Consider the following 19,009-nt stretch of genomic DNA (forward strand, 5'->3'; position numbering starts at 1 on the left):
AATAGACTTCATTTCTGACCACCTCAGCTTTTTCAGCTCTGTGGCCAGTATGTATCTCAAAATTACGAAGTCAACTTGACCTCATTTTTTTTTTTCTTCCCCTACACCACTTAAACTGGTTCCTATTCCTGCCCGTTGTCCTATTTTTAGTGAATGTCACCGACATTCATCCAGTTACTCAATTGTCAACCTGGAAGTTTTTCTGAATCCTTCTTCTCCCTCAGGTCCAATTAGTGACAAATTCTGTATCTTTTGTCTCTTAAATATCTCTAAATCATCTCTCCTTTCTCCTATGTTCACCACCATTGTCTTGGTGCAGTTTTTTTTTTTTTTCTGATGCGGTTTTTTATTCTCTATCACCTGCATTACTGCAATTGAAAGGAAACTGAAACTGTGCCAGCTCATTCATTTATATATCAAATATTCATTGAGCACCCATGCTGTTTCAGATTCTGAACAAAGTCTGAGAATGAAATAAGGAAACCAACCCTGTACCTATTGTGCATACTAGAGTTTTCTATGTGAAAACTAACTAGGATTTACTGTCCATGCAATATAAGCCAGGCACATTACCGTTTCGGATCACTACTCATCGCAGTGAGCTTCAAAGATAGGCACGATTATTAATCCCTTTCTAAGGGGAGATTAAGTAATGTTCTCTGTTTCAGAGAAAAAATTCAAAACTTGTCTGTCTCCAATGCTTTTTACTTTTCCACTACACCATTCAATTCCACTACACCATTAAAACTGCAATGCTTTCTTACGCCTTTGTACATTTGAATAAACCATTCAGGCATCCTGAAATAATTTCATCTCATTGGTCACCTGATGAACTATGATTTGCCTCCAAAGCTCAGCTGATGTGTTACGTGCTCCAATTAGCCTTCCATGATTGCACCAGGAAGATGACACACATTCTTCTAAGTGTGCCCTAGCAACTTGAGCTTATACCTAGAAAAAAACACATCACAATGGCTTACAATTATGTTCTTGTTTGTCTCCCTCTCAATACTGTGTACTCTGAGAAGACAGAGACATTTACTCATTTAACTATCTGCTAGTATGGAATAGATCCAAAATAAGTTATTTCACAGAGTTTGAGCCAAGAAAGCTGTTCTAAATTGTACATGAGCTGCTTTTGGCCACTCCACTGTGTCTTTCTGATCTCATTTCCTACCTTTCTTGCCTCAGTTCACTCAATCCAGGCATATCGGCCTTCTTGCTCTTCTCCAAACATGCCAAATTCTCTCCTACCTCATTCATGGCAACTGAACTGGGTTTTCTCACTGCCTAGAATATCCTTTCCCCATTTTGGGGGCATGTTTTCTTTTTTTCAATTATTTTTAATTGAAATATACTTTATTTACAATGTTTCAGGTGTACAGCAAAGTGATTCAGTTCTGCATATACATATATTCATTCTTTTTCAGATTCTTTTCTCATATAAGTTATCACAGAATATTGAGTAGAGTTCCCTGTGCTATACAGTAGGTCCTTGTTGGTTATCTCTCTTATATATAGTAGTGTGTGTATGTTCATCCCAAGCAAAGCAGTGCTTTTTAAATATATGCATATGACCTGGAGCTTTGATAGCCTTTAACTAAAAAATAAAACAAAGCAAACAACAACAACAAAAACCCCACCTTTGTAACTCTAACTGCTATAGCATTTACAATTTGTAATCCCCAACTGATACAGTCATGTACAGCCATTGTACTTTTGTTACATTTTTAGCATGTGTCTTATTTACTTCACTAGATTATAAACCCCAGATAGAGAAAATGTGTGGCTTAAACCTCCTTGACAGATGCCCTAAATGCCAACAAATGCAGTGACAATGTGCCTCACGCCCTGCTCCCAGTTGCTTCCTAACTGTACTTCTGGCAAAATGAGTGGGCAGAAGAGTTTATGAATACAACCTAGGGCTTACAGTATGTTTTAGCTCAGGAAAGGTCCATATGTTACTGTTTTTAAAGGAAATATTTATAGCAAAACTATTATTAGTTTAGTTACCATTCTTAACAATTCTATATAATTCTCATTTAACCCCATATCCTTCAGTCTTTTCTCAGTTGGTTGTAAACAAATTTTGGTGATCAGTTGTTTGTTTAAAATTATATTTTTAGTTATATAATTATTTCGAGTGGGCATAATTGGGAGTCATTGCATCAGTGTCACAGACTAGGTAGCTTTTACATTGATCTTTCCGGGAAAGCAAACCCTATTCTGAACGAGCCCCAAACAAACATCTTGCGGCACAAAATTTCCTCCATTTTGAACAATGTCTCACCTCATCCTAATGCAGTTGTAGACCTCAAATAATTATAAGAAATGATCACCAACACAGTTCTTCACATCTTAGACAATATTCTGCGTTGCTTACTGCAACACAAATTGGTTATTAATAATGATTTTCATAGTGCTCTGCCAACTGGCTTTGTTGGAACGACTAGAAAGATGAGTTACCACTTGGAAATACCATTTCATTCACCTTCCTATCGTAAGCACTGTGTAGATGAGATCCATTTTTTCAGTTCCAAAATTCTGGGTGAGATAAAGGAAGGCTGATGGAGCTTCCTTGGAATAAAACAAATACAACACATACATCCTCTATAAGGAATACAAAGGATCTAATGGACTGAAAGCAAAGATGAATAGCCCACATCTGTCACTCTATTTCAAACGTATCTTATGGTCCAGTGCAGTGCCACGAGGAGAGACTTCAGTTCAGGAGAGAGAAATGGCAGAGAAGGCAGTGAAAGTACTGGCCCTTTGTCCCTGATAACTCCCCGTGGAGTCGAGTGGCACTCTTGTGAGGAGACTTTCCTCTGAAACACAGCACCTTCTTTTTGCAGCCAGAGCTGGAGAGCACTGATCATGCTGGGTTGAAAAGCATTCACACTGGCTGCTCTCTTCATTCTCTCTTGAAAGTGCTATTTGCTTTACTCCACAAGGGATGAATTCCATTGACTTGATTTTGAAAGAAAATGTGAATGGCTAAAAATGCGTAAGTACTAAAAAAAGATTGAGTAAAGCTAACTTGTCTTTTCTGATTTCAAAAGATCTTTTTACTTGGCTTAAAAAAATGCCTTGGAAATCTCTTTTGTTTGTCAAGAGTGGATGCAGCTTTTAAATGTTTCGACACAGCTGTTTCCATCTTCTTTGTTTAAAAAAAGAAAAAGAGTCGTGGAGACCTGACTCAACAGAAGCAACACAGGCGGGAGTTATCATCACTCCTTGCCTTCTCCCTGTTGTACATGTACACATGTGTGCGCTGGGGGTGCTGATAGAAACCTGACATAAAGGTCTAAGTTGCACATAACATATGTAGAAAGACTTCTCTAATTTCTTACCACTACTCAGTTCCTGACAACGGATCTGGAAATTTACATTTTATGGAAGCAGTTTTATGGACATTTAGGCAAAAAATCAGGAGATCTGGAAATATGCTCTACATTTTGTAGCCTTGCTGACCATTCTTTGTATGATCATTTTTAGAAGATATTCTGTACCATAATGACTATTTTCTATCTGCAATAAATATCGTATATTAAATATATGGAAAAATAGTATCGCAAAATGAAAACACAATAACAACAAACGTTCTATAAACAACAGTGACATGTCAAGAGTGGTGCCATGAGGCTGGTCCACCCCAAGTGTGAGCAGTAAGGGAATGGACTGAATGCAGAGAATTTTAAAACAATAATAAAACTGACTAAAAGCAGTATTTGAACATTATTAGCATTCATGAACAGTTCGAAGCAATATCATTGATGAAATTCATGTCTTTCCCGGGTTTTGTGGTTGATAGTGGTCTAAGTTCTAAACAGTTGCCAACACCCAGAATAGCCTGCTCCCGCTGCCCAACCCCACTCCTGAGAAAACCCTGCTAAACCACTGAAAAAGGATTAAGTTGTTAAGGTTACTATTACTTTTCAACTTTCAAACTTGAGTTATCAAGGTCTGTGCTTTTCAAACTTTAATGTGCATATAATTATCTGTTGTTTTAATAGGCAATTTCTGATTTAGTTGGACTGGGTGGGAACAAGATTCTGTATTTCTAACAAGCTTACTGTTGATGTTGCTGCTTCTAGTCCGTGGACCACAGTTTGAGTGGTCAGGGTGTGGAAAACATTCACTAGGAACATTAGTGGAGCAACACTTTAAAAAGTTTCAATAAAGCAATGAAAAAAAAAGTACCAATATCCTCACAGTTCCTTACCTTTTTGAATGAAAATGTATGCTATCTTATTACTTGTTCTTTCAAAACCAGCATACTAATCTAATATTTTGCATTTGATTGCATTGATGCATGAGGTTTTTCTTTTTTTCCAGCTTATATATATATTTATATATCTGAGGGAGAGAGACGGAGACAGAGACACAGATTTAAGATTTAATATCTTGGCAAATTCCAGGTATACAACACTGTACTGTTAATTATAGTCACCATGTTGTACATTAGATTCCCAGAAGGCATTCTTGTTATTACTGAGGGTGTATACCCTTTGTGTGTTATACGTATTATATACTATACTCTTACAATAAAGTAAGCTAGAAAAAAGAAAGTGTTATTAAGAAAATCATAAGGAAGAAAAAATACATTTACAGTACTATACCCTGTTTATCAATACCATAAATTTATGTCATCTGTTTATAAGATGAATCATCTGTCAGTACCTATATTGATGTTACCTTATATGACACAAAACACTGTAGATGTTATACATATTACTAACACTAGACATCAAAAATGAAAGGTAATGTGAAAAAGAAATGAATATTTATTTACAGATATAACAATTCATGCACTGATAATGAAGAAACAGCAATATAATTGCTTTATGGTGTCTTCGTGTAATCAATAGGATTGTTTCATGGTAACCTGTACACTAATGAATGAATCATTATAAAGTTTTATGGGATTCAGTAGTACAGTCATATTCATAATACAGTATTGGAAACATTGTTGTATTTAAAAAAAAAAAAATTTTACCTGTGATGATAGGCCGATACAGTTTCTCCAATGATGAGAGAGAAAGAGGAATACTATATAGTCATGTAGTTCTTTGAAAGCAAAGCTATAAAACAGTAAGAAAACTAACACATTATTAATTTTATATTAATGTCACTCATGCCTATGTAAGGATAGGCTGTCCACCTTAATAAATGTCTTGTGCAGAACATTTTACACGTATATTTTTGTATCTTGAAAAGAAATCCACAAGTAAGTGGACCTGCACAGTTCAAAATTGTGGTGTTCAAAGGTCAACTGTAAATAGCAACATGATCAAATACACATTTGAGCGGGACCACTCTGGCTGCTCTTTAGTATGGATTGTTGGGGAGTAGGGAGGTCCAGGAGGAGGTTATTACAATGCTCCTGGCAAAAGAAACCTCTGAAGAGGATTCTGATATTGTTGCTATTCTGAGAATATTTCCTTTTTTACTAATGTTTCCAAAAGCAAAGATATTTGCAAGTTCTACATTTTTTTTTTTTTTTTGGTCACCCCAAGTAAGAGACATATTTGAAAGACAAATCTTCACATTTGTGAAGATTTCACCTTCACGTTCTCACCTCTACCAATGAGAAAAGAAAATCAAATTTAGGAATGTTTCTCTAATGAAGGAAACTATATATTGGTGCTATTAAAAGCGTAATATTGTATTAAATACACAACTTTTATTAATTTTTATATGTCTTTATTGGAGTATAATTGCTTTACCATGTTGTGTTAGTTTCTGCTGTATAACAAAGTGAATCATCTATATGTATAGGGATATCCCCATATCCCCTCCCTCTTGAGCCTACCTCCCATCCTCCCTATCCCACCCCTCTAGGTGGTCACAAAGCATCAAGCTGATCTCCCTGTGCTATGCTGCTGCTTCCCACTAGCTATCTATTTTACATTTGGTAGTGTGTATATGTCAGTGTTACTCTCTCACTTCGTCCCAGCTTCCCCTTCCCCCCCTGGTTCCTCGAGTCTGTTCACTATGCCTGTGTCTTTATTCCTGCCTTGCCACTAGTTTCATCAGTACCGTTTGCAACAAGTAACATTTGCAACAAATAATGAATGTTTCTATGGGATATTAATTTAAAAAGCATTTTGAGTATTCTTCTGTAGGATTTAAAAAGCTATTTATATAGCAAAAGCCAGGTTTATAATCTCTACCTCTGTTATAATATGGAAGCCATGTCTGCTCTTTGTACCTTAGTCTGGTCTGCAGCACAGAGGAAAACGACACTTGGGCTATCTATACATTTGTGCGAAGATGTAGTATTGTCAAAATAAAATAGATGCAAATTTACTTTGGGAAATTAATAAGCTGAATTTACATGTAGATTATTGATAAAATTAATAATACATATGATTAAATCAATCTAAATTACCATTCATTTTTCCACTTAGTGTATTTTTCAACCATTATTGAGAATCTGCTATATGCTGGCCATTGCACTGGGTATATGGGAATAAAACTAAATCAATAGTTTATCCAGAGAACTAGCTGGTAAAGATAGCAAACATATTCATAATACAGCAATTATGGTAGTAGTAATGTTAAGCCTGGGGTGCTGACAGGTCATGTGGTAGTAATATCTAACCAAAGTACAGCATTAAGGAAGACTCCTCTGACTTGAAAAATATAGGATCTTCTCTGAGCAATAAATAAGGATAAGGTATAAGAGAGTGAAAACCAGGGCATTCCAGGTTGAGCAAGCAACATGTATAAGGCATAAAAACATGTGAGGCCATAGTAGCACACTAAAGTATAGGGTGGAGGAGCATTTTGATGAGTATGAAACTGGAGACATAGGCAAAGGTAGATTTAATGGTCTAATGTGTCATCATAAGAGTCTTGGGCTTCCGACTGAAAATAATCAAGAAACACTGGTGATCTGAGTTTGGATTGGGTGGTGTGTGAGAGTACCTGCAGGGATACCTGGAAGCTCTGTAAAAAATTAAAACAAATAATAGTAATAGCTTGAACTGGAGCATCAGTATGAAGATAAAAAGCAATACTGAATTCAAGAGGCAGTAAAATTGACAGGATTTGAGGATTATATGTGGAAAGTAAAGGAGAGGAAACAGAGTATATAGGAATATTTTTGGCTGCAAATAACAGAAAATACAACTAAAAGTTTCAAAAAGAAATAAGAGTTTCTTCTTCTCACATAATACCCCTGGAGGTAAGGAGGTAAGGATCGTAGAAGCTCAACATTGTCATTAGGGATCCAATTGTCTCTAGCTGTCTGCTTCATGATCCTTGACATGTTTTCTTTTTGCTCTTGCATGTGGCCTCATGGTCAAGTGCTTAACTGTATTCTAGGCCTCAACATCTACCTTCCGGGCAGGATAAAAGGGGTAAAAGGAAAGGTGGCATTTTGGAAATCTTTTTATATCAGATTGGCCAGAACTGTGTCATATGATCAACCAATATTGAAAGGGAGGCTGGGAAATCAAGCATTTTTAAAGCTCGTATAGCTTTTGGAGGAGAGACAGATAAGAGAGAAGAGAACTGGATAGGTGATGGGATTTATCAACCTATGGCATCTGTTCCAGAGACACACAGGAAAGTGATAATCACTAAAATGGAAGCCTCAAACAGGTGAGAAGAGATATGTGAAACACAAGCAGAAAAATTAGTCTTATAATGTGGAACATATCCTCCACCAATGTAGAAGGTTGTAGATATGTGTGTTGATACAGCCTAAAGCAAAGAAACCTAACAACACATTACAATCTCTAACTACATTGAGTATCTACAACATTTTATTGGATTATTAGTACTATCAATGGCTAGAAAAAGGAATTCATTGCAATTATTACATATCCCTAGTTCCATTCTTGTCTTTAACTCTTTCTTCTATGTGTATAGCAAAAGTGTGCTACTCTTAGTATAGTACATTAAGGTAATACAATTTTTCTTCACCTCGTTATACATGCATAGATAATTCTAATATATAGCATTTGGTTTACATGAAATCAACTGTATGCAAATTGTTGCATAAAGCACATAAAATGAAGTTAGAGATGTGGGAAAATTTTGCATTATGTAAGGAAAACAGAGTCACAAAAGAATACAAGCTGAATGCAATGTGAATCATTTCCCCTGGTGATGTGTAACATGATGGCTCTGAGCACAACACACACGAAGCTCCCCAGAGGAAAAGAGAGTTTTGTTCTTAATTTCAAGATCTTCTGTGTTTCTTATTGGTTCAGCTCATGTCATTTTGGTATTATTTGTGTCATTCTTTCTTTTACTGCATGATAATTAGAACTAGAAAGAAAAGGTTATAAATCTGTTCAAATACATAAAAGAAGGCACAGTCATGTTAACAATACAATATTTGTGGAGAGCCATGCATTATTCTAAAGATTTAGAGTTCATGCCAATTGTTGTCATATAAAACTGTAAAGACATTGCTAGTGCTAATGTTTAGGGGAGGTATATTTCTCAAGTTCACATCCCTGAAAATGTCTTTCAGTCACTTTCATATGAAACAAATACTGCTTCCTTTTAGGAAAACGAATTATATTTTGGGTCACAAAAAAATTTAAAAAATTTTAAAAACTCGAAAATGAAAACTACAGTGAATTTTTTTAAGTGTATACAAAATCTGACCTTACATAAATAGATATCTTCAAAGAGGAAATAAAAATATACAATTAAGAGCTGAAACCATAAGGGACAATAATTTGAAAAAAGAAGTATAAGAAAATTAAAGTCGATAGAATCATTATTATTTCATTTTTATTTTATATCATTGTTTTTAGTATTCCTGTCTGCCATATACTGTTAGGAGTAAGTAGATATCATCCAACCTATTTGTAAATACTTACATAAATCATAAGCTTTATTTGGTTATAGTTTTGAGTCTAGTATAGAGTTCATGAGCAATCATCATTATTATTTTTCATCATTTATTCATTTAACAATTTTTGGATCTGATTTGGGTTGGGATTCCTGGAAAACACTCTGAGATGGAGATTTTTGTGTGGAAAATTACTGAGGACTCATCTCTGGTACAGTAACTGTTGAGGAATGAAAGCAGTGAAATTGGGTGGAGAAAGAACTTTGACTGGGATGCTCCTGTGAGGAGCTCTGTATTGTGATAGCCTTTCAGCACTGTCCTGCATTGAGGTGAAGTAGTAGGGCCTTATATCCTAACCTCAACTAGTTTTTGGTCTGGGATGCACCAGAGAAGGAAGCATGACTGTGGATAAAGTGGCTCTCTTCGGCTGAAGGTTAGTTTTGGAGAAGAAATCAGCTGTGGTGCTAGCACTCCCAGCAGCTGGGAGATGAGGACTTAGTCTGGGGTTAGGTTCTGGGATCTGGAGGATACACCACAGCATTCAGTGCAAGAATCACTTTTGTGCCAGAAACACTTTTAGGTACTTGTATAGTCAGTGAATAAAACCAACATATATTTCTGCCCTTATGGAGACTGCACTCATACACTTTTCATTTTCATTAGTATCAATTGCCCTTATTAATGCAATTTGTCTTGGGTGTTTTTTTCTTTTTCTTTTGTATATTCACACCACAGCTTGCTTGCTCAATTAATGCTTAGTTATATTTGTAGGGTATAGCTTTTTTGTTTTTCTACTTTTACATTCTGGATTATTTTGTTTGAGGCCAGTTTTCTTGTAACATGAGATAAAATTTGATTTCAAAAAGAATATTCCATATAGAGTTACTTCATTTTTTTTTTTTTTTGGTTGTGCCTCACAGCTTGGGGGACCTTAATTTTCTGACCAGGGTTTGCACCACGCCCTGGGCAGTAAAAGCGCGGAGTCCTAACCGCTGGACTGCCAGGGAATTCCCAAGAGTTACTTCATATTTTAATTTATATTTTTGTGTTATATGAGATCTTATTTATTTAATTTAATTTATTTATTTTTCCTTTTTGGAGTTCTTCCTGGTTTACATAATATTTTATCTGTGTTTATCGTCTGTAAGATTTAGGAAATAGAAGTTCTGTTCTTAATGCTATTCGTGGCTATCACTGAGTTTATAAATTCATATCTAAACTTACATTTCTTTCATTATCAAAGACAAATAAAATATACTGTTATTTCAGATACTTCTGTTGCCCTTGTTTTTTCCTCTATCTTTCAATCTTTGATAAATATATGTTGATAAACCTAGATTATTTTTACACATAATTAAGAACAGACATCTGATTTTAAGTAATTTTGCTTGAATTCTATTTTGTAACTATATTTACAATTATTTGAATAGTTTTATATATTTTATACTTTTATGAGTATCTTCTCTGTTCCAGGCATTGTGTCCATACTGGAAAAAACCACTCAGCAAAAATGATGCAATGCTTACTGTCATGGAATTTTCAGTCTAACTGATTTTAGTGCTTACTTCTGTTCTTTTTATATATTTAGTTTTATCTTTCTGAATTTATAATTTCAACTTAACCTTGGAACAGATGAATATCTGTTTTCTTAGGAATTTAAATTTAAAAATTCATATACTTTTAAGAGTTATCTTATTTTTTTGGATTTGTTTTCTAAAGGAAGATGTTCTATTATATTTGAAATGAGGCTTCAGTATTTTGTAAAAAAATGTTGGATCTTCAAGAATAAAGGTATATTGGTAGCCCAAGCTCATCCTTCAATTTGAGGAAAGTTTCTCTAGTTATATATTTAAATTTTATTTTTTTTCTTATTACTCTTGTTTATTTCCTTCACTTTTAGAGATAATCATATCCACTTACTATTTTCATTTTTTGTCATTTTCTTTGACATTTTGGAATAGTTTCTCCCCACATCTCATATTTAATTATATAGAAAGTTAAGCCTGCCTCTCTGCCTCTGGCTATCCAGAATATTGATTTTTATTTTGTTTTTCCATTTTGGATTTTCTTACTTTTTTTATCTCTTTTTCTTTTTTTTTTTTACATTTTTGCATTTCAGCCTATACACTTAATATGACTCCCTAGTCCTGTTTTAGAGAATTTTATCTAAGCTTTTGGTGGACTTAAGTAAGTGTGTACTGAAATTTTCATCTGTTCTTTGCTGAAAAGTAAATTACATAAATACACTTTTTAATGTAATGTATCAATATATTGTTTTATTTTCTTTATGCTGCATACTTTTTTGGAGGCTTACAATGTTTTTGTTTGTTTTTATTTTTGTTTGGTTTATTGGGGGGGGCTAGTTTGTTTAGTCAATTTGAATGGAGAGAGATCTATTAAGATTTTATGGTTTTCAATTTCCAGTGCCTAGCAGTCATTTATATACTATGGTCAATTATTTTCTGGCTAAACTATAGAGTCGCTAGAGATACAGTTTTATAACTCTCTACGAAGACAAATTAATGCTTTTTCTGTATCTATCCTGGTTTGAACATATTTTCTTAAGCAAGTTGGCATCACAAGATGTAATGCTTGGAGTAGTCATGAATTGAATGGAGGGATGTTTAGGGAGAGGAATGACCAAACAGGGCTCTCATCCTTGCTTACTGAAACAAGAGAATACAGCCATTCCCTTTCTGAGACAGAAAGAAAGGAATGCCTGTTTTCTAGAACTGGATCAAGACACTGGATGAGTTAAAATCAATTCTTTCCTTTTTAAGTATTACTTGCCTTTTTCTGATGCAGGATTTCAAGTGTGTAGTAGATATTCCAAATATGATTCTCATTGCATTGTAATCAACCATGTAATTAATGGAAATTCTACACAGATTTTTGCCATTGGGCCTTTAATTTTTATCTAACAGTTTTTTTTAATGCCTCCACATTTGGCTTTTTATATATCTTCATGAAATTTTCAATGCTCCATTTGGATTCTGTGTGGACAGATACTCTAATTTTGTTATAAATGTCTGTCTAATGAATGAAATACATTGTTGGCCAAGCAAATTAAATAAATGAAGGAACAGTTCTTATGTTCCCCTTATGTAAACCAAGACATATATTCTAGCCCTCTCTCATAAAATTTTAGAGAGAAAAAAAATCCAAGAATGTTATGTATTTCTGTTGATATTAATACATAATGTTTTTGGAATTTTTTTCTCTAAAATATTACGGGAGACGGCTAGAATGTATATCTATTGTTTACACTAAGGGGAGCATGAGAAATTTTCCTTCATTTATTTAACTTGCTTAGCCAACAATATGTTTCTCTCATTGGACAGACATTTGTATCAAAAAAGAACATCTGTTCTAATAGTGGAATTTGGGGGGCAGTCAGTGCTTAAGTAATTGTGTTTAATTGATGGCATTTATACTTCATAAATAAATAATAACAATATCACAAAATAAAACACTCTGAAAACCAAATTATTATGGAAACATTCCAACATGAATTTGCTTATTATTTTGACGTATGAGATTACTTATCATTAATTATATGCTGGAATCATAGAAACATTTGCAAGCAAGATAGTAGATGATAATAAAATCTGACTATAGATTTGTAATTATATTGATGGTTTAGAAGATTTCTTTGTTTAATTTAGAGTAATTGAAAAACAAATGTGGTTGATTACCAATTTTGTATCCAACCCAATCTTGAAGTTCTGTTCCTTTTTCAAAAGAACTTGTATTTTTAAAATCTGCTTCTTATTCTACATTTTCCCTGCAACAACTCTTATTCCGACTCTGATTACCTTATATCCAGACATTTTTCATAATTTCCCAGCCTTCTTCCTGACTCTTGATGACCTCCACTTTATACCCTGCCAACAGATTCACATTTCTGAAAGCATTTTGATAATATCCTATCCTATTCAAAAGGCTACAGTAACTCTCCTTTCTCTTATTGTAAATTTAGTTCTTTGTCCTGATAGCATTTCCTTCTCTCTTTTTCGTTGATCCATCCTGATGGAGTAGTTACTCAATCTCCTCCCAATATAAGTAATCCAGATTTTTCCCAATGTAATTAATGAAATCAGTCCTCTTGTTCTTCCCCTATCCACTTTCTGTCGCCCCTAAGTAGTTCCTCCACTTTTCCCATTGGATATTAAGCATCACCGTCTGATGTAATTCTTTGCAAAGAATGCCTTCCCATTTTTTTCTCTTTTCAATTTCCCATTTGAGTCAGTTGACATTTCACCTCTTGCATCAAACTTTCCCCACTATTTATTTATATGTGAGCTGTTCCCTGTCTTCAAAAAAATGCTTTATTGCCAATAGATATACCTTTAGTGTCACTTATCATATACTGATTAATTATATAGCTTTATTTTCTGCTCAAGCAGAGTAAGTTCCTAGCAGACAGGGACTGTAGAAAATATTGTTTAAACCCTCCAGTGTTGAACAATGGACCTTATATATAGTAGTTCTCTGAATAGATACATACTATATGAAATCATGCATTAATGTGCTTTTCAGTTATATTTCATAAATATATAATTATTAGGAAAAGTAGTAGTTAAAATATTTAAAGAAGAAAAGAGCTTTAATAACACTGCACATTAAAGAATAACATATTCTCGAACAATTTTCCAGCTATTGCTTTTGGATTTGTTAGCATAATGTTAGCTGCTAAAACAGATCCCCAAATTTCAGAGGTCTAACACAATACAGTTTTATTTTTTGTTCACATTACATTCCAATACAGTGTTGCTCAGAATTGCAATGCAGAAGGGCTTTTATTCGTGCAGATTTTTAGTGACCCAGAGTGATAGACAGTGCCATTTTGAACAGTGTTTCTAATGTTTCTTTGGGATTTGTAACTTGTGGCTAGTGGAAGAGAAAAGATATTGGAAGAACAAAACTTAGAGGAGATTTTCATATATCAAGCCTAGAAGTGATGTGCAGAAATTCTGCTCACATTCCATTGCCCCAGACTCAGTCATATGGTTACACCTAACCGCACTGGGCTCTGGGAAATGTAGTCTCCTTCTGGGGATTCACCTCCAGAAAGAAGTCGGCACCTAAGTAACAGGGAACCTGGATTTTTGACAGATAATTTTTTTTTCTGCTACAGCATCCATCCAGAATTTATATTAAAATAATGTATATTTATGGGGACTTCCCTGGTGGTCTGGTTGTTAGGACTCTGTGTTTCCACTTCAGGGGGCCCAGGTTCGATCCCTGGTCAGGGAACTAAGATCCTGCAGGCCACAGGGCACGGCCAAAAAAATGAATAAATAAAAATAAAAAAATAAATATTAAAATAATGTATATTTAAATATCTGGGAATAATTAACTATTCCACTATTAAGAATTTTTTTAAACAATGCCAGAGATGTGACTACATTAACCTTGTATTAAGACAAGAGCATTATTCTGTTCCTATTATTGCAAAAAAATAAAAAATGAGAGAGAGCATTTTTTCAGTAGTTTCTCAAGTTACTACTTTATTATAAACCTTCGAATTATGAGAAATGCTGTAAGATTTTTAATATGCCAAGAAGTATGCAATTAAAAATATCTTTAACCTATTCCACAAATTTAAAATAGAATGGAACAGTTCTGTGGACTTTGCTAAAATAGATTTATTGCCAAGTATATTTGGCCATTAAAGGGTATAAAATGCATAAACCCACACTTGAGTTTAGCCCAGCTCTCTAGGAATCAGACTGAAAGTACTGTAAATAGGCAACTCCTTTCTGTACTCATTGGGTCTCATTCCTTAGCCCCTCAGGAAATTACTTTTTTTAAGCTATACTAAACTTAATAGTACATAGTTTCTTTAGAAAAGGAATTTGAAAGTGCAAATGGAGGTAATACCTGAGACATACTTAATCTGCTTTTATAAAGGTGGTTTGATATACTTGGCAAATGAAGTGAGACAAATTTTACTTTATTGGGCTTTTTTGACTAATCAAAGCTCACCAAGCACATAGCCAATTCAACAATAAAGGAAACCTGCTGTTTAATATGCGACACTGTCATCAACACACAATTAGATGTAAGTGATGAACTATAAAGTCTTGGTTTATACACATGACAATAAACATAAGTGTACCTCACAGGAATCTTTCAAATAACTGAGGTACTCAAATCTTAGGGTGAGTCTTTTTTTGAAAAAGTCTTAATTAAACTGAAGAGGATTAGGTAAGGCAGATTTGACTGGAGTTTGTCTAAAGTTAGAAGAAAAAAGAATTATAGTTAAGATTCCTTGAGATACTGCTATATACAAATTCTTTTTATAAAATTAAATGCTGACCCAGGGCTTCCCTGGTGGCGCAGTGGTTGAGAGTCCGCCTGCTGATGCAGGGGACACGGGTTCATGCCCCGGTCCAGGAAGATCCCGCATGCTGTGGAGCGGCTGGGCCCGTGAGCCGTGGCCGCTGGGCCTGCGCGTCCGGAGCCTGTGCTCGGCAATGGGAGAGGCCACAACAGTGAGAGGCCCGTGCATCACAAAAAAAAAAAAAAAAAAAAAATGCTGACCCATAACATGCTAAAAATTCTAATAGATTTATTGTTAAGTTAGGAGCTGAATAATGAAAATTTTACTTCTTTTACTTTTCACTTTTACATATAAAAACACAAAAATCTGTTTACATTCACAACACTATAGGGTCAGGTATGTAGTTCAAATCCTGGCTCTACAAATTGCAGGTTTTGTGTTTTTAAGCCACTTACCTAAAGCTTTCTGTGCCTCGGTTTCCTAATCTGGGAAATAAGAATAATATTTGTACTACATCATAAACTTACTATGTGAATGCAATAATTTCAAAAACATAGAATGTTTAGACTTGTTTCATAATACATTCTCTTTTTTTTTTTTTTTTTTTTTTTTTAAACATCTTTATTGGGGTATAATTGCTTTACAATGGTGTGTTAGTTTCTGCTTTATAACAAAGTGAATCAGCTATACATATACATATGTTCCCATATCTCTTCCCTCTTGCGTCTCCCTCCCTCCCACTCTCCCCATCCCACCCTTCCAGGCTGTCACAAAGCACCGAGCTAATATCCCTGTGCCTTGCGGCTGCTTCCCCCCAGCTATCTACCTTACTACGTTTGTTAGTGTATATATGTCCATGACTCTCTCTCGCCCTGTCAAAACTCACCCTTCCCCCTCCCCATATCCTCAAGTCCGTTCTCCAGTAGGTCTGCGTCTTTATTCCTATCTTACCCCTAGGTTCTTCATGACATTTTTTTCCCTTAAATTCCATATATATGTGTTAGCATACGGTATTTGTCTTTTTCTTTCTGACTTACTTCACTCTGTATGACAGACTCTAGGTCTATCCATCTCATTACAAATAGCTCAATTTCATTTCTTTTTAAGGCTGAGTAATATTCCATTGTGTATATGTGCCACATCTTCTTTATCCATTCATCCGATGATGGGCGCTTAGGTTGTTTCCATGTCCTGGCTATTATAGAGCTGCAATGAACATTTTGGTACATGACTCTTTTTGAATTTTGGTTTTCTCAGGGTATATGCCAAGTAGTGGGATTGCTGGGTCATATGGTAATTCTATTTGTAGTTTTTTAAGGAATCTCCATACTGTTCTCCACAGTGGCTGAACCAATTCACATTCCCACCAGCAGTGCAAGAGTGTCCCCTTTTCTCCACAACCTCTCCAGCATTTATTGTTTCTAGATTTTTTGATGATGGCCATTCTGACTGGTGTGAGATGATACATTCTCTTTTAATGCTAACTGATGTTAGTGCTGCAGGAAATTTTCTATAACGGAGAACACACTTTATTCCAGTTTCCTGGACAGGGAACTACCAGCCCTCCTTTTTGGCAGGTTTTATGTCCTCTTTTTTCTTTAATTTACAGGTGCTGACCCCCCAACAGTATGTAAGTAATTGGGCACATACTCAATTTTATCCCTACCTCCATCACTACTCCCAAGTGCCTTTCCTTGAAATATATAAGCAGAAATAAAAGATTCTAGTCTAAATCTGAAATAGCATTTTAAAAAGGAAGTTAAAAAAAATAGTTAATGGAGTAACCTTTTGTCTTGTATACTGATTGAGTACAGAGTCAGGCTTGCTGAGAGAGAAGACTGAAGTAGTTATTCAGGGAGAAGAGACAGGAAGAGCAAGAGAAGACAGTCCCTGAATTTTTAAGAACTTTAATGTCCTGGTTCCTAGTTTATATGTGCAGTTGATTTTCATTTTTCTCCTCATTTTTTCCCATAGAACATGACTTGAAGAATTGGTTCCTGTAATTTTCAAAATAAGAGCTCTGACTGTGCTATATCATCCAATAAGGGTGGGAAAATGGGTTAAATAAAGGTATAAATGTTCTCTGAGGATTTGATAATCTATTTTATAAATCTCAAAAAAAAGGGGATTAGTCTTGCTGTTTATCCCTAACATAATTGTCCATGGAATTTTATTTTCCCCTTCAACAAACATCTCCAAACAAATAATGGTCCTTGGAATGACCACAGCTCGCATCACTATACAAAGAATATATTTGTGATAGTTCTCTTTGCTATAACTCAGAGAACTAAGTCACGGTACTGGACAGGCCAAATCTTAGAATGTCCGCCATGCCTTCTGGGAAAAACTGACTCTAATCTATCCTCTGATGCCTAGACAATAATGTGTTGTTCCTCAAGACTCTAGCATAAGGGTTTCAAATCACAGATGGACTAGTGATGCACTGTCTGGCCAGCTATCAGAAATAAATGTGTTGGAATGGTATCCACTCTCTGAAATTTGAACTAGAAAGTTACCGACTTAATTGTTGCAGGCTAAGAGGTTCAAAGCTGAGGATGCCTGGGGAAAGAGTTGCAACCCTTGGAGTCATTGCATGTTGATGGATGCAACCACTGGCTTTTCTGCTCAGTCCTTCTCCCCTTTAATTGCCTACCCCTCCTCAGTAGTGAGTTTCTAGCAGCCTTATTTCACTGGGAAGCCCTGCTCTGTGGCCATATTTGCAATTGCATACTTTCTCCCAAGATGGAATTAGAACTAAGAGAAAGGCAAGTCCTTCATAATATTGAACTCTGAACGAGGGCTTAGTAATTCTGGGTGGACATATTTCATCATGCAAACTGGGGAACAGAGAAAACTGGTCTATAGAGAAGGAAAAAGAATAAAGGAAAAAAATGTATTGACAAACAGAGATGAATGTTCAAGGCAAAATATTCTGGTTCCCTTCCTGAAAAAGAAGACCCTGCCCTTGGGGTCTTACCTGTGTTTACCTTTATATCCCTCCTCCCCTTAAAATTAAGCTGGCTTTGGTTGGCTCTTTTTATATGCAATCAAGAATCTTAATTTTTTAAAAACTCACAGTTTGTAGGGAAGAGAGAACATAAGTAAGAAAAAACTAGGAGATAAAGAACAGAAAGAAAATTACCAGTATCTAGAAGAGAATGGAGAGTTTGTGCACAGAAGCGGGAATACTGTGATAAATCCCATGGAGCCAAGGACAAATATAGAATAACTGGTTCTCAGAGCTGCCTCGTTCCATCTGATCTTCCTATCACAATTCCAGTCTACAGGTTTTCTTAAAATGCTTGCTACCCTTTTCTTGAGGTAATTTTAGGAGGGAACTGTTTTAACCAATACAAAGTGACTCATTAAAAAGTTATCAACCACAGGGTGTTTAAAGAGGAGGAAAGCTTGCTCAAGAGCGTTGATGCCCTTACATTTGCTTAAATGGGTCAATCAAATTTGTTATATAAACCACAACAGCATGCATACCTGATTAGCAATCTCCAAGTAAATGTTATGCTCAGACATTCTCTGGGCAAAGCATGTTACAGAATGTGTAGACGTTCTCATGAAAAGAAACTTTTTCAGATTTAAGATAAAAGAAACATAAAATGTGTTATTTCAAATTTTGTTCACTAGAGATTAATTTTATGTATTTTCTTCCCAGTTTCTGTCTAGTAAATGTGTGAATAATATTGCCAACTTCCTTCTGATGTTAGAAAGAATACAGAATGAAGTTTATCAGAGGAGTCTGAAATCCCTTTCTAAGAGTCTATATTAATAAATAAGTAAACAATAGGAATTTTGAAATAGGTGTATCTTTTTATCCCAGATAAGTTTAGCATTTTAAAATGTCACCTGACAAAAGAATAATGTTTCGTGTCTAAAGGCACAGATAATTGCAC

Source organism: Phocoena phocoena, chromosome 12, assembly GCF_963924675.1.
Source record: "Phocoena phocoena chromosome 12, mPhoPho1.1, whole genome shotgun sequence".
Taxonomy (NCBI): domain Eukaryota; kingdom Metazoa; phylum Chordata; class Mammalia; order Artiodactyla; family Phocoenidae; genus Phocoena; species Phocoena phocoena.